At 41.4% G+C, this 16631-nt stretch overlaps 1 long non-coding RNA gene across 1 annotated transcript in view; it reads left to right on the forward strand.

Annotated features, from left to right (window-relative positions):
• The window catches only part of LOC118714407, a 57237-nt gene that overhangs the window by 1659 nt on the left and 38947 nt on the right, over positions 1–16631 (forward strand). Inside the window, exon 2 of the long non-coding RNA XR_004986583.2 lies at positions 15234–15373. This is a non-coding gene — a long non-coding RNA (uncharacterized LOC118714407). The remainder of the gene's footprint in view (positions 1–15233; positions 15374–16631) is intronic.

The following is a 16631-nucleotide window of genomic DNA, read 5'->3' on the forward strand; positions in this document are numbered from 1 at the left end:
TGAATTAGCAATGTCCTCACCAGTCAAGTTATTCTAGAAGTGTTTGACAACTTAATTGAAGGTCTTTCCAAGACTGGCCCTTTCTTTTTTCAGACCCGATTACCTCCTCATTTGCTTCCCAGAGAATGCAGAGAACACACTTCTATTTCCTGGTTAGCAGAGACAGTTTTATACTCTTTTTTTCCTGACTTGCAGTCCTCAATCCCCAACACAAGTGCCTTATGCTCAGTGGGCACCTACTGGATGGTTGCACATTCCTCTTAAATAAATCAGTGATGCCTCTCAGTAGAAAATGACCATGCATGTTACCCAGTGCACCTGAGATCACTATAAGCGCTACTCTAGGTCTTAAACAGCTTTCCTGACTTTTTTACTTTGTTTCTGCACCCTTTCTCCTGGCACCCAGTTATCGGAGTCCCAAAATAGTGATCTCCTTACAAGGCTTCCTTGCTACTCTGTATTCTCTTTAGCTCACTTTTTTAAGCTTTTACTCCCATTCTGTTGAGGCTTTTTGGATGGGCACCTAGGGGTAGGTTGTGGATAGTAGTCCTATACGGCTTGAGCTTCATACTCACAAAGATTCAAAGTAGACGTCAATGTTATTTCCAAAAGAGATATACATGGCAGATGAGAACGATGTTGATGTTCTTTTTGCAACATTACTTATGAACTTTAAAAATCTAACTGTGAATCTATAACTTTAAAAATCTAAAATATACTATAATTTAGTAACGCAGTTTAGGCATTTCTCCTCCCCCCTCCCCAATCTTTTGAAAGTTTAAGAAATTGGAATTAGCCAGGCTCTTACTCAACTTCTGAAATTAACTTTCTATTTCCTCTTCTGACTAGTTGCTTTTTCTCCTGCTTCTTGTTCATGCCAAATGGCAGAAGGCATGGTTATTCTCTGAAATCCTTTAGTGCTAGAGTAAACACCTTAAACTTTAATAAGTTATCTTTCTTGGCCATGTGTCAATATTTTTTAAAAGATAGAGACAACTTACAGTGAGCAGAAGAGTATCAGGTCACTTGTCAGAACTCAATCATAGGATATGGCTGGGCGAAACAATGCAGGAGGGAGCTACAGCTGTTACCTGCAGTTGCATAAACCCCAGCACTGTTTCTGCCAGTCGGCTGAGCTCAGAGGAGCTCCTACTTTCCTGAAAAGGAGCTGGTAGTGGCTGGCAGAGCAGGTGAGATCTGATTAGACAATCAGAAGGGTGTGGATTTTTATTTACAACTAGTGACCTGGTATGCACATTGAAAGGAAATTGATTAGAAGGTGGCCAGGGGGCAGGACTGGGAAAGAAGGGCTGGACATAACCTGGAACCAGCCTCCTTCAGTCCCTTTCTAGTGTCTGTGGAGTGAGGGGGTCTCTGGCAAGTGGGATCCCTTGGCCTGGCCTGTGGGGATCCCACTGAAACTGGCTCTCCCAAGACCCCCCAAAATTTTGTGCACCGGGCCTCTAGTCTTTAAGAAAGGAAATGTGAGTTGTGGAGAGGTTTAAATTTTATTATCTTCAGAGGTCATATAGAAAAGTGTCTGGTACAGAGTTAAGCACTTAAAGTTATTATCAGTGTTCCAGAAACAGTGGGTGATCTGTCTTCAGACTGGATAGTTAAGCAACAAAGACTCAATGCTACAGCAAAAAGTCATTTAAGAAATCAAACTTTTAATTATTATTAAAAGAGAATTAGAGTGCCAAGGAAGACTATTTCATTGATAGAAGGAATGAAATATGAAACTCGGGAGTAGAATTCTGGAAAGCAAATAAAATGCAATATTTAATTACTGAAAGGCATATGGAGCAAAGTTCATGCTAATTCTTTCTGTATGGGTTTAATTTTAATATATTTGTGGCTGAAGTGAGCACAGTTCTCATCACTATTTTAAGCTTAGCTCACATTTGAGCAATGCGTAAACAGGAAAAAATGTTCTAATTTTAGAGGTTAATTTTATAATAATCATCACAAGTATTATAATTAAATTTCTAAAGAAATAAGGCTCATTATATAATAACTAATAGTCACATAACTTAGAGTTTAGTTAGTGTAGTGTTTGGCATTTTTCAGAGACCTTTCACAGTCATTTTTCCTACGTGACGGGAGGGTATATGAAATGTGAACCACATCTGCCGAGAGGGCAGCCCAGTGGGAAGAAAGCACATCATAAAAGGCCTGGAGGAAGTGACACAGCGCTGACCCTTGAGTGATTTGAAGGAGGCTCCCCAGATGGATGGAAGTTTCCTAGCAGAGGTGCAGCAGAATGTGGGGTGATAGAGGAGAGTTCTTTTGTGGGATCAAATATCTCAATATGGGTAAGGGGAACTGTGTAGAGGCAGGCGAGGCTTTATGTGGACTTGATTCTCTGGCAGTGAGTTTCGTTGAGGCAAAAGACCAACATGATCAGATTTTATTTCAGGAAAATCATTGTCAGTAGTATAGAAAATGAACTTGAAAGATCTTCAGCAGGTCGGTTCAAAATAGCTGATATTTTCAAAACCTGTTACCTGTGAGATCTCAGGTCCAGATGTGGTGCCACTGAGCAAGAGGAGACAGCCAGTTTGGCATGAGCAGCACAGTACTGCCTGCAACGAAAACACGAGATTTAGACACAGAAATCGTGGTTGCAGCGCTGGCTTTGTCAGATCTACAATTGTCGGGGAGCATTACCATTTCATTCCCCTTGGCTTACCTCTGTGTAATGAGAGTATTTGTACGGCACCAACTTTACATATGTTAATTAACATCACTGGAGTACTTCAGACAACAAATCAGGACTTGGAGTGAAGATGAATAGGAAGATTTATAAACTAGTCCCAGAATCATATCCTGGGGTGGAGGGTTTAGCAGATTGCCTAAGCTATGTAGAAGGGTGGATATGGGGATTGTAGAATCCAATTTTGAGCCACTTCTATCATACGTAATTATTCCAAGGACTTCCTTGTTTTATTATACCCAGGTTCTCTCTTGAAGTTGGGTGGGAATAAAACAAAATGTTCACTAGTTCTATAAGGTTGGTCTTGATACCGTTGTAATTAGCTAGTTATTAAAACAGGAAAGGAGCAAAGGGAAAGCCAGATATTATAGGCATGTCATTTGGGCAGCTTTACCAGGAAACTGCAATTTCACACTCTTCCTCAGGGAACAATGGCCTATTCCTTCCAAAACACTGGGGAAAGGGATTCAACAAAGAAAAGATAGACACATGCACAGTAAAGTTGGAAGGTCTATCCTAGAAGATACTTGTCTGTCAATCATACCTAGGAGCAGAGATGTTTGGCCAGAATGGGTATGGCCACTGCAAGGGCATAAACAGGAATACAGAATCCCTTAACAGCGGAATTCTCTCCCTTGGCTCTTATTGCTCTTGGCATGCTTGGCTTGTGACTCTTGTGCCTCTTGGTTCTCCTGCATTTGCCAGTGTGGCCCACAGCCACGCAGACCCCCACATGCCATGGACTGATGGACTGCAGTGGGGAACGCAGCTAAGCTAGCCTGATGCTGAACAGGACCTGGCTCCAAATGGAAAGGAAACTCGACACTGGCTCTGATTTTAGCTCTGCTGAAACTCCAGCTACACTTCTTCTATAATATGACTGGGCAAAGGGAAATGAGACTTTGCAAACCCAGGGGTATGATTCCATGGAAATAAAGCTTTGAACTATATCTCATTCTCCTGTAGGGCCTCTGGAATTCTTATTCCAGCAGTACCCCAAGAATCCCACTGTTACAAGCAACTGGGGAGACAAGCCCCTCGCCTCTCCTGTAGCAGTTTGTTTATTCTACTTGCAAGCACCAAGGATTGACTTCCTGCCAGGGCGGGAATGATGTGGTAGATCAGCAAACAGCAGATGAAGTGCTTTGTTTTTAACATGCTGGACAGGATCTCCCCAGGATCTGAACTTCCTGTATTTAATAAAGGAAGCACAAAGAAATCCACAATAGCCTTTCCCTCTTGATTCTGGTCCTGCAAATTTTGTGTCAGGAGAACAGTGATCTTCTGAGTGACATTGTAGTATTTATTAAGAGAAAATAGATCACCAAAGATAACCACTTTTAATGTGACCAGTCACATGCCCAGGAAGTGTATCCTTGTGTGTGTGTGTGTGTGTGTGTGTGAGTGAGAGAGAGAGAGAGAGAGAGAGAGAGAGAGAGAGAGAAAATCTACAAAGAGGGAAACTAAATGCTTGAATAGGAGCTGGCCAGGAAAATTCTGATGCTGATGAAATTATGGCAATGCAATTTATAATTTCTCAAGGGAGCAGAAGAAAGCATTTTATACAGTAATTTGGTTTCTAGAAAGTTAACTATAAATGTAATTTTTGCAAATGGGATTTCAGTTTAATACATTTTAGGAGTTGGCCATTCATTTAAAAAAATCCTTTTGGAGAACTTTGTGATCATTCTTTATGTTTCATAGGTTTGTATTTTTTATATTCCCCACTCATCCCAATTTGTTTAGTGCAACATCATTTGTAATTTTTTTAACAAGCTACATGACTTGGATATCAGGATATAATCCTGAGAAAATAAGGAAAGCCCCAACCACACCACCACCTACCTATGGAAATATATGTATTGTACATCCTGTGCTGTCATGTAGATCCTGAAATGCCACCATAAAACATTCTTTAGCTTAGGTTAATAGCTTTGTGTTTTAAAATACAAACCTTGGAGAATTATTGCATTAATTGGTCTATTACAGCATATCATTTAACTGGGAATTGATTATTTTTCTCTGGACAGTGAGAAAAACGGGAGTTTTAATGAGAGTGTAGGAAAGAAGGGGTAATCTTGGAATCTGGGCTACCAACCCAGGAAGATAGGCTTAACACACACACACACACACAAAAAAAAAAAAAAAAAGAATTCCCGTCCGCCAAGAAGTTGCAATAGGGATAATGAATATCTGGGAAGTAAGGTGGAAAAGCTGCTCAGCATTGAAGAAAGGGAAAATGGGAAGCAGAAGTAAAGCAAACTTGGATTCCTGCACAATTTAGTTTAGGGAAGACTAAACTTTCTTAGCATATTTAATCAATGGTTGCCAATCATTTGAGAAGAGATACCTGAATAGAGACCCATTCCTTCCAGTTTTTATTCATCACCCATATAGACCAGGTACCTGCTAAGTGCTAATCATACGAAGTGGAACATGATATGTCCTCAAAGAGTTTATATTCTAAAAGGGAAGATAGGCCACAAGAAAAATAAGATAAATGAAAATATATTTTCAAGTTGTGATATATGCAATGAAGAACAGAAAATACATTTTAAAAATATTTTTGTTTTCTGCTTTACCCCACAAAATCTGTGATAAACAGTGATAAGTTGGCACTGACCACAGTCTACATAATCAAATACTATTGACTTAGGACCTATGTAAGTTATGTTCTATGTAAAAAATCCTATATAGGATTTCCAAGGATAATCTTCCAGCACTCAGAACCCTTTGAAATTCTGTAAACTCCTAAACACTAAGGGGCTCCTCAGAGTTAACTCCAATTTTCAGTATGTGAGGTTGGCCACTTTGAGGTTTGGTTTTTAAGACTATTTGCTATCCCCACCCCAATACAATGCTTGTTCTCTGGCTACATTTTCAGAAATTCCAGGGTTGAAAATTCTAATATACTGGCCTAAGGAGAAGCAAACAAAAAGGTCATGGAACTGCTGGCCACAGGGAGAGAGAGAGAGGAATAAGAAATAAACCCAGAACTCCAGAAAAAAGCTAACAAGAAAACTATTCCACATTCCAAATCAGTGATTCAGGTAAGAGAAAAGGCAGAGTAGGAAACAGATTTTCTCCTAAACTTAAGGTTAGAATGTTGGAAGCCACTTGAGGTCCCTATTTGCTCAGTTGTTAAAGGGGGACTGTAAATATATACTATTAGAGATCTGGTGCAAGAAATTTTGCACTGGTGGGTAGGGGGAGAGTCCCTCAGCCTGGCCTGTTTCCTCTCACAGTCCAGGAGCTCTCAGGGGATGTCGGACATCCTTAGTGCTGCAGCGGAGGCGGGAGAGGCTCCCACCATTAACACTGTGCTTACCAGCCATGAGCCTGGCTCAGGGCTTCTGGCTGAGCAGTGCTCCCCCTGTGGGAGTGCACTGACCATCAGGGGGCAGGTCCTGCATTGAGCATCTGCCCCCTGGTGGTCAGTGCGCATCATAGCGACCAGTCATTCCACCATTCAGTCCATTTGCATATTAACCTTTTATTATATAGGATGTGAGCCTGCATGAACAGTCCTAAGCATTCTTTTATGCATGTGATTACTAAAGCCATTAGAAGTATGAAGTCAGGTAGATGGCATGTTATTTTTATGTAGTTGATAGAATACTGAGGGATAACGTAAAATATATCTATGCCTGGTTCTCACAAATCTACTCGTAAAAGAGCAATAAGATAAAAACAAGCTACAGCAATCAAGTATAATTATCTTCTTGAGCCTTTTGTGTATACCCAGCATTCTTTTGTGGTGAACACATCCCCCACCCTCTTTCCAAAGTATTCTTTTTCAGGTGGTTTGGCTTGAGGATGGGTATGTGACCCAGGATCAGTCTATTAGAATATTTTATCTTCCTGGTCACAGTGATTGCCTCATGAAAGAATATGTGATATAAGTTGAACTGGTCAGAAGTCTCTTTGAGTATTTTACCAGCCATCCAGAAAATACCCTTTCTCTAGGATCACAGGCTCTAAGAACTCCAGTTCTGGGGCAGCCAAAGTCCATCTTGCTGCCACATGGAATCACCTTAAAGATGAAACCAAGCAGAAGGGGGAAATGGATAGGGAGTGGGAGAAGAGAGGTCCTAACTTATGTTATATCCATTCTAAGAGATCCTTGTGTGAATGAAGCTGAGTAGGATAGGCTTTTAGCAGTCTGTGCGATTGTGCCCTCAGGGCTGTGACTCACCGTAGAACCAGTTGTCTTTGTTAGGAGGGCCCAAGCTCTTCCAGGAAATTTATCTTAGAAGGGTCTGATGATAGTAAATAACCAGGCTAGGACTTCTTGAAGTTATTTACCCTTGGATAACTTCAAGCTTAGTGTATACCCACTCTCCCTGAAGCCTTCTTGTGCTCCCTGCTGCCTTGTATGAACCTGAATTCCCAGATTCACTTGGAAAAAGAGCGAAGAAGGAATAGGAAGAACAAGATAGCATCCAAGTCCAAAATAATTAGCCTTATTTTTCTTATGTATCAGATTTTAAGATGTTTGAAGGCAGGTACTGTATCTCCCGCTAACGGGATCTTCAGGCCTAGCAGAGCCCCAGAAGTTGGTAAGCATTTACTAGTAAATGAAGCAATGAGTGAGTGAATCTGATATGGCATATAGAGATAGAGGCTCTGGAATATTCAGCCTGAAAAACTCATTGCTTTGGATTAAAGCACTGCCTCTTTAAGCATCCTTTTAAAAATGCACATGCCCAGAGGAGACAAAGTTATTTTTGTCAACCAGCAATTATTTTTGGAAGCTATCAGAACAAGGGTAACTACAAAAATTGGATTTTAGAGAATACTCTTAGTGTGATAGAAAAGGCACAAATTTGTGTAACTAATTCGGAAAAGTTTAATATTATCTCCTAAAGTTGAACATTCATATTACATATGACCCAATAATTTATTCCAAGAGATGGATCCAGGGGAAATTCTTGCAGATATATGTGCAAGAATGTTCATAGCTTCAGTGATCACAGAGCACAAACCTGGAAACAACTCAAATGTGCATCAACAGGAAAGTGGATGCATGAATTGTGATATGTTCACACAACTAAATATTATGGCAATAAAACCAAATGAACTATACTAATTAACTAATATAGATAAACCCTAGGAATGAAACAACAAAACATAAGTGAAGAAAGTAAATGTATATAATGTATACATTATGACAATTTTTATAGAGTTGAAAACTAATATAAGAATATACTTTATAGAAATATATGTAAATGCAATTAAACTATTATTTTTTAAAAAAGCAAAGGAATTCTGGAAGATGGTTATGTGTTGGGAGAGGTGGAGAATGGGATGGAGATTACATGGATAGATGAAGGTTATGTCAAAGTACTAGCTTTTGTTTTGTACAAGTACTTATCACATTATTAAGAATAATGAAATAAGTTAAAAAACAAACAAACAAAAAACCCCCAAAGCTTAGGTTCCCTAGGAAACAGCCTGAGGCTAGTGCTTCATTTGGAAAGTGCAATCTCAGAGCAATTATAGTGACGAAAAAGTGAAGACAAGCAGGGAAGGATGGAAAGCAAGGGCAGGGGACACATTACATTGCTTCATGAAGAGCTCCTCAAATGCAGGGCCAATCAGTCATCAGTGTGTCTGTTCAGCTACATGGGAAGTCTTCAAGGAAGATGTTCAGAGAGACTGTGCCTTGAAAAGGATGAGGGAGAGGAAAATTGTTAGACTAAGTCTCTCCAATGGGAAGTGACTTCCATTAGGCACCACTTCTGGGTTGCTTCTCTGGCCCCTTTTGGTAGCAGAAGCAGATCTCATAGCATGTGTTTTAGCTAAGACCAGGAGTGGTGGGAGAAGCCAGAATCTCAGGGCATGTGGCTTATTAGCCCAGCTGCCCAACAGCAGCAAGGAGAAGGTCCTCCCATAGTCCCAGGTGGAGTAAGTTCCTGGGCTGTGGAGGGAACTGAGCCAGAGCTGGTGGCTGAGGGTACAGGCCAGACTGGCACCAATGGATCTAAGAGTTTATAAGATGTGTCCTGTGTAAGAAGGGGCTCAGAGTCCAACCCAGGTTTCAATACCTGTGTGAATTTGGATAAATTCCTTAACTTTCCTTGAACCTCATATGGAATATGGGAATAGTGCTAACAGCCTCCAAAAGTTGTTTAAAGAGATAATGTACAATATATAATGTAAACTGAAGAATCTTTGGAACCTAAGTAGTTCTCAGAAAATGGTATTTTTTTGTCCTACCTCATACCATGAACCATAGTTGAGATAGTACTGGGATGAGGGAGCAGGCCTGGCTTCATTCTCCTTCTCTTCATTTAACCCCACCCTCTTCCTGACCTTGGGCAGTCCAAGGGCAGCCCTGACATGGAATCGAACCAGTGACCTCTTTATGCATGGGTTGACACTAATCCCTGAGCCACACTACTGGGTGATTCTGCTATTTTGCCAGTAAAATAGCAGGTTTTAATTTTGTAGATTTAGATGACTTAAAATTTCCTTGTTCTCAATTTGGGCTCTAACTGGGGGATAAAATGAAGTTATGTAGGGCTAGAAGATTCTCAAAGACTCCTTATCATTATGCATATTTTACACATGCTCCTTGACACTCCTTCTCTGAGCCTTTTGAGGATAGAGTAAATTCCTAATCTCTAGGTTGCCTCTCTTCCTTTGAGCTAACCATGTGGCCCCCATAAACATGTAAAAAATTCAGAAGGAGTGGCACTCATGCACACTCTTGGCAAACTTCATTTGGCCTAGTCCTTCTGGCTCATTTCCTATGTTTACGGATCCAGTTGGCCCCAATTTCTTTCTAGTGGGCAGTGGGCGAGGGAGTAGGAAGTCATTTAAAGACTTCTCACCACTGACTTTGAGTATTTTTGGAGAAATGATCAGTAGATTCCTATAAATACCTCCTGGGTCCCCAAGATCAAAGCCTGGAATTCTACTACCAGAACTTTCTTTTGGCATTTAATATGTCCTAACTCACCTACTACCCTGTTTCCCTGAAAATAAGACAGTGTCTTATATTAAAATTTTCTCCCAAAGTTGCGCTAGGTCTTATTTTCAGGGGATGTCTTATCTTTCTATGCACTAGGTCTTATTTTCGGAGGATGTCTTATTTTTGGGGAAACATGGGTAGTATATCTTTAACGTGAATGGCGAGCAGGTTGGCTCTGAGGACAACTGGCAGATGGAGGAGGGGAGGCTGTAATTAGCTATCTCTGGTCCCAGGTAGATCTTGCGCTTTGATAGGAGCCACCTGATGGCAAGTCACATTTTGGCCTTGAATTCCTCCTCTTGCTGTCTTAGCTGCTCCCAGCCCTTACCTTTCAAATTAAAAATGTTTATTTATGTTAACAATGGAAAATAGTGTAGCTTGGAGAACCCATAAAAAATAAAAAAGCAGAAGAGTGCCACTCAAAACAATGTTTAAAACAAAACTTAAACATTAAAAAAAATGACATCCAAGTAAAGGCCCTTCAATGTAAGACACATACACTATTATATTTTCAACTCTTTTTCCCCCTCTGTGCATTAGGTCATCTTTTATGAAAGTTATATTTATGAAAATCGATAACTTTAATGTTAAGATATCTCCTGAGACAATGTGAGCTAACATGGTAAGTAAACAGTAGGCAGTTGCTGAATCAAATGTCTAATTCAAACAGCATTCAGTAACACAGCCCAGCATGGGTGCACTCTTTTAATCAGAATCTCTCTCTCTCTGGGCTCACCCTTTGGCCTGAACTTTGTTGAGCTGCTGGATTAAAGGCATGAGAATTGAGTTTCCATTTCTAAGCTCAGAAAATCTATTTATTCCATTTATCAATTGGCAGGACCAGTATCAGAAAATGTTAAAAATTACATATGAATAACAATTCCTAATATTACATGGCTTTTTTGTAGTTTGCAAAGCACACTTATATGTCTTATTGCATTTACTCCTTCTAATCACGCTGTGAAGTGATTTAAATGAGAATGAGAATGAGAATGGCTCTAAACTTAGGCTTTCTTGCCCCAACTTCTGTTCCTCCACAATTCTCATTTATTCTGAGGAGATGCCAGTTGTACACCATGCTCTCCTCACTCTGATTTTATTAATAATAATGGTGGTAATAGTGGCTGACATTTGGGCTAGTCCCATGATGCCAGGCATATCTCATTTAATCATCATGCCAATCCCATGATACAGACTTTTTAACTAAACTGGTTTTACAGATGAGTAAACTGAGGCTCAGAAAGGTTAGGTATGTTATAGCAGCATGCATAGCTAGTAAGTCATGGAGACAGGATTCAAATTCAGTCTTGTTTTATTCCCTAGAGTTTAATAAGTCCACTCCATGATTTTGCTGTGTCCTTTGGTTTCTCTTTAAGGTTTCCAGCTCCTTCCAAATGTCTAATTCAAACAGCAGAAGCACACAGAGTGCTTTCAAGGGAAAAACACCCAAGTATAGGCTGTGGGAGGTTACAGGATGAACCTTAGGTCCTTCAGAATTTATTCCAGTGAGAAACACAATTGACCCATGGAGCAAAGCAACAAGATATCTGTTAGGAGGGCATGGAGCTTAGTGGGGGCCAGAGAGAGGAATAAAACCTGAAGCTGATCAGCCCACTGAGACATTAAGTGCCCCACCAAGGCACTTACTACAGAATCTCTACACTGAGTCATTCACATTTTATGGGAGGATTAGAGGCCCAGTGCATAAAATTTGTGCATTTGAATGGGGGCATTCCTCAGCTCAACCTGCACCCTCTCATAGTCCAGGAGCCTTTGGGGGATGTCTGACTGACAGCTTAAGCCTGCTCCCTGTGAGCCTGGTTCAAGGCTTCTGGCTGAGCAGTGCTCCCCCTGTGGGAGCACACTGACCAGCAGGGAGCAGCTTCTGCATTGAGCATCTGCCCCCTGGTGGTCAGCACGCATCATAGTGATCAGTCGTTCCATACTTTGATCAATTTGCATATTAGTCTTTTATTATATAGGATGGGGTGCTTAACATGAAGGCATCTCTGACTAATAATGACCAGTGGCAGAGCAGAGAGAGACGTGTGCCAGCTGGTGTGAAGGCAGCACAGACTGAGGATTGTAAGACCTCTGGTTGGTTACAAATGCTCCAATACTGTGTACATTCTAAAATATAAACTTCTTTGACATAAAGGCCATAATACAGTTAAGAGCTATTTGGAGTTTTGCTTCAATTAAAAACAATTAAAAACAATAAAGTCCCTAGCCATCTTTCCAAAATTAGCTCATTCCTATGCTGATTGATGCTGGCAGAGGGGTGGGGGAAGTTGGTGAGAGAAGATCTGGGAACAAAACAATTTATTCAACCTCATGAAAGGAAAGCCTTTGCAGATTTGGATGAGATGGAGGGAGAACCCACACCTTGAGCTGCCACGCTTTCCTGGTGAAGCCTTTCCTATCATGGCTTATGGTTCTCATTCCTGGTTGCACATTAGAATCACCTGGGCACTTATTAACCTATCTCTGCCTGAGACCCACCACTCACGAATCTCTGGGAGTGTGGCCCAGGTACTGTAATTTTATAAGCTTCACAGGTGATTGTGAAGCACAGAAGGTATTATTGCTCTAGAATTTCAGAACCAGGAACAAAAGACTAACACAGTGTCCACATTAAACCTTCCACCATTGTGGTGAGCTTAGAAGGGAAACTCGTTGCAGACCTATTTTTAAGAGGAGAAGAGAAGCACAGAGAGGAGAAGCAATTTGCCTGGCTGGAGGGCTGGTGGGGGCAGGGTTAAGATAGGAGGCAGCTCCTTTTTTTCTACCACATCCCTTCTTCTGGTAGCATGTCACAGAATCAATAGTTCTGACACTTAGCTGTTTGTACACAGTATTTCTTACCTGGGACAACCTTTCCAATTAGATCTATACTACTGTTTTAATGTGTTTTCTGATATGGAAACCACATACTAAGGGACTTTCTTTTGTAATTCTTAGCCCTTTGCAAGCACAAGCGGTGGGTCTTGAGACTCCCACATCTGTTTAGAAGAAGCAAGGAACCATTCTGTACAGAGCACAACACATGTACATACAGTGAAAACATATCAGTGGGGATGGAATTGAGACTTAACTCAGTCTCAGCTTTCAATCCAGCTATAAACCCAGCATGTCTGCCACTGGATCTACAACAGTTCTTTTAGAACACAGAGCTAAATCCCCAAGGAGGCCTGGCCTGGAGAGGCCACCTGAATCGCTGTCTGCTTAAAGGTACACTCATGTTTCTTGGATTAACTGGGTCAGCTAGGTTGTTTATTTTTACCGTTTGATTTCAGGGCAGAGTTGGCTTCAGTGTGTTGGCAATTTCCAGGGAACACAGGCTCTGACTGACTGAGACAGGTGTTAGGAACCCCCAGTGACTATTATTTAATTTTGACTCTTCCCCAGCCTCACGATTTATATATGAATTGGTTATGTGACTGAGTTCTATTTTTAACTGCAAATATGTTCTCTTCAACTGGAATCATGTTCTTTAGACACTGCATTATGCAAGCTGGCTCCAGAGTTTGCCAGGAGTGCTAAAGTAAACTGTGGGTAGTCATTGAAACCCCCACAGTGAGCAAACAGCATGCTTACTTGCTGCAAGATAGAGTTTCAGCTGTGTTAAATAACTGGTGCTACCTGATGAGAAATCCTGTCTGGCTACTTCATCAGCTTCTTTCATTTTTGTGTCCTATCTAATCCCAGAATAAATTCTGAGGCCTTGGGGGAAGGGCATTAAAAAGGCTTCTGGAGATGAATATTAAACTTTAAACAAGTCATAATGAAGCGAAAGCAATGTAGTGCTCATTGTAATGTATTTTCTCAGGTCTTAAGCAGGAAAGGTAAAAAGATGATTTAGATGGAGGTAGTGTAGGTGAGAAGCTGTTCTGATGCAGGTGATCCTGCTAAGCCACTCATTCTCCTAAAGTGAGCTCACTAGGCAAGACTACTGATGGGAGCGCAGGTGTATTTTCTTAGGGTGATCATAAGAAACATCTCTCAAGAATTACATAGGAACATGTCACTCACTTCTTCTGAAAGACTGGCATCTGGCTTATCCAAGATGACCCAGAGAAGGGGCAGAGCTAGCTGTCTCTGAAGGGAGGATGTTAACGTCACTCAGGACACTTTGTGGCAAACAAAAGAAGTTATTATTAGAAAGACCGAGAACATCTCCGGAGGGGTTTAGGTAGCAGGAGCTAGGTTCCTGACAGTCTCATTAGGACATCACTGCTGGAATGAATGCTCTCAGCTATTCTTATATTTTTAAGTGTCTATACTAACCCATCAAAATTTGGGGGGATGGTGTGTATTAGAGCTTTCCAGAGAAAAACAGGACCAATACAATATGCATCTTACATCTATCTGTCTGTCTGTCTATCTATCTTCTAGACTAGGGGTGTCGAACTCAATCAGAGAAGGGGCCAAAATCTAAAATCCAGCCTAAATCGCGGGCCGAATGGTTTACTGAACAGTCATAAACTGTCATTATGATGGAAACGCAGCGGAGTGCAGTGATGACAGCGCAGTGCGGGCCACATTGCAAGGCCTGGCGGGACAGATTTGGCCCGCGGGCCTTGTGTTTGACACATGTGTTCTAGACAAAGAAATTGATTTGTTTTAAGAAATCGGCTCACTTGAGTACGGAGCTGACAAGCCCAGTCTGCAGGGTGGGCTGCAGGTTGGAGTTGGAGAGCCAGGGAGAGCATATGTTCCAGTTCAAGGGTTGCCAGGCAGGAAGGGCTGTTGTTGCAGATGATGTCCAAAAGTAGGCAGCTGCAGAATTCTCTTACTTGGGGAGGGTCTTTTTATTCTATTCTGTCCTAGTCAGGAGGAGACCCACCCACATTTGTAGATCAGAATGCTTTACTCCATTGGTTAAAATATTAATCTCATCCAACAGAAAGAATAATGTTTGACCAAATATCTGGATACCCAATGTCCTAGTCAAGTTAACACATAAATTTGACCATCACAGAGCTCTGGAGAGGGAGAGCACAACTAGCTGAATGTGAGTTTGTGACCATCTGTTTAGCCAGTAGATGGCGGGGTATTTTGTTTGGCAATTCCAGAGATTTTGCACTATGAGGCAGAATTTATTTCCCATAGGGAAAGTGGGGAGCTGTTACCAGGAGAAAGGGTACTGGGAAGCCACAAGACAACAGCTGGCTCTGGTCTCAGGAGTCTTACTTCATCACTTGCTTCTGCGTGGGTTAATGTGACAGCTTTGACTGCCTCCCCCAGCTCCTCTTCTCTGTGCGAAAGGGAGAGCAGCTGGGATGGGGAAAGAAAGAATTTCTGTCCCTTTGCCCCTTTACCTCCATGAGTAGAAAGTGAACCATCAGCTCCAGCCCTTACTCTTAGAGATTTGTGCTAAGGATTTAGCACTCAAACTCCGGCTCCCTCTGGGAAGTCTCCCAACACAGTAGAGGGTGTTCACAAGATATCGCTGCCCTCCAGAAGAGTTTGAATCTATTGTACTTTCTTTCTTTTGTGAATGTATTGTGTATTTCTTTCTTTTCCATTCTTTCTCACTAGAGGTGTTATGTAGCTGTGGCTGTTGCTACCCTATGCAGTACCTTTGTGAAATTAAAAAAGCACCAGACCAGAACCTCAGGGAGACACATGGACAGATACTGCCATTCCAGGGCATGTCTGCTGTGATATCCTCTTCAGAGGTTTGTAAGCTTGATTTCTCATTAGCACATTACAGAAGAATTGACTCACTGCAAATTTCATGGATCTAAGATGGGGTAGACATGACCAATAGTCTAAAATGAAAACAGATAAGATGAAAATACATAGAAATCTAAACTCCCCCCCCACCCTCCCCCCACAAGTCTCAGTGGATCATGTACACAATATGGAATAGGCACAACCCACTTTGTGGACCACTGATATAACCTATAGTTCCACTTACAGTACCTGTGCAGATAAGGCTTATTGATTACAGCACTCCTTCTGAGCCTGGAGGTATCCTCATAGTCCATGACAATACCATGGAGTGTGTGAGGGTGTAGGTAGGGGGAGCGTGGAATCTATAGCCTGAGGACCTGATCCAGCCCACTACCTGTTTTTATAAAGTTTTATTGGGACATAACCTTGTTTATATATTGTCCATAGCTGCTTTTGTATTCCAATGGCAGAAACCATATGGTCCAAAAGCCTAAAATACTTATTATCACACCCTTCACAGAAATGCAAGAAAGCTGACCGCTGCTCTAGGCAGTCAGTATTGATCGCTGCGTATTGCTAATAAAATGTAAAACTTGTTTGCCATTCCTGCTTTAGAGTTAGACTGAAGTTTGGTGAATAGTTAATTGTGCTAATCAGGCCAAGCATGGCCTTGCTTTCTTCTGTGAGTACTTAATCTTTGCGTGCTTTCTTAGAAACCTAATCCATTGGTCACAAAGACACAGGGAAGTGAGTAAAGATCAAACTGGTCACCTAAAGTCAATGTCCTATACAGTATGGTCAGCTGTGTCCACTCGACCCTCAGCCCCTCTGCTATTTGCCTCCAGGTGGAGTGTTTGTTCCCCATCATAGGTAACACCAATGGCCCTAGGCTCCACCACTAGAGGGCTCAGACACTGCACATCTGCAAATGGTCATGGGAATCTGTACCAGAAAGTTTTCTCAGGAGGAATTTTTTTTTTTTTTAATCCAACATTTGAGGCGACAATTGAGAATTGAAATGGCTTGTTTTCATGAGTCCTAACAATTCCCAACTTTGGCAACTCCCTTATCCCTTCCTCTTTGGGTTTGTCCATTTGATGTAGGAAAAGAGAAAAGGAATAAGAGCTGGTAGAGGAAGGAAAGACAAAGGAAGGCAGAATAAGAGGGATGGTCATGTTCTGAAATACTAAAAATGTATATAGAGTAAGGTGATTGAATGCAAACCTAATTAAAGTCCATCCCTTTCAGGTGTGGGCAATT

Source organism: Pipistrellus kuhlii, unplaced genomic scaffold (assembly GCF_014108245.1).
Source record: "Pipistrellus kuhlii isolate mPipKuh1 unplaced genomic scaffold, mPipKuh1.p scaffold_m20_p_10, whole genome shotgun sequence".
NCBI classification, from domain to species: Eukaryota; Metazoa; Chordata; class Mammalia; order Chiroptera; family Vespertilionidae; genus Pipistrellus; species Pipistrellus kuhlii.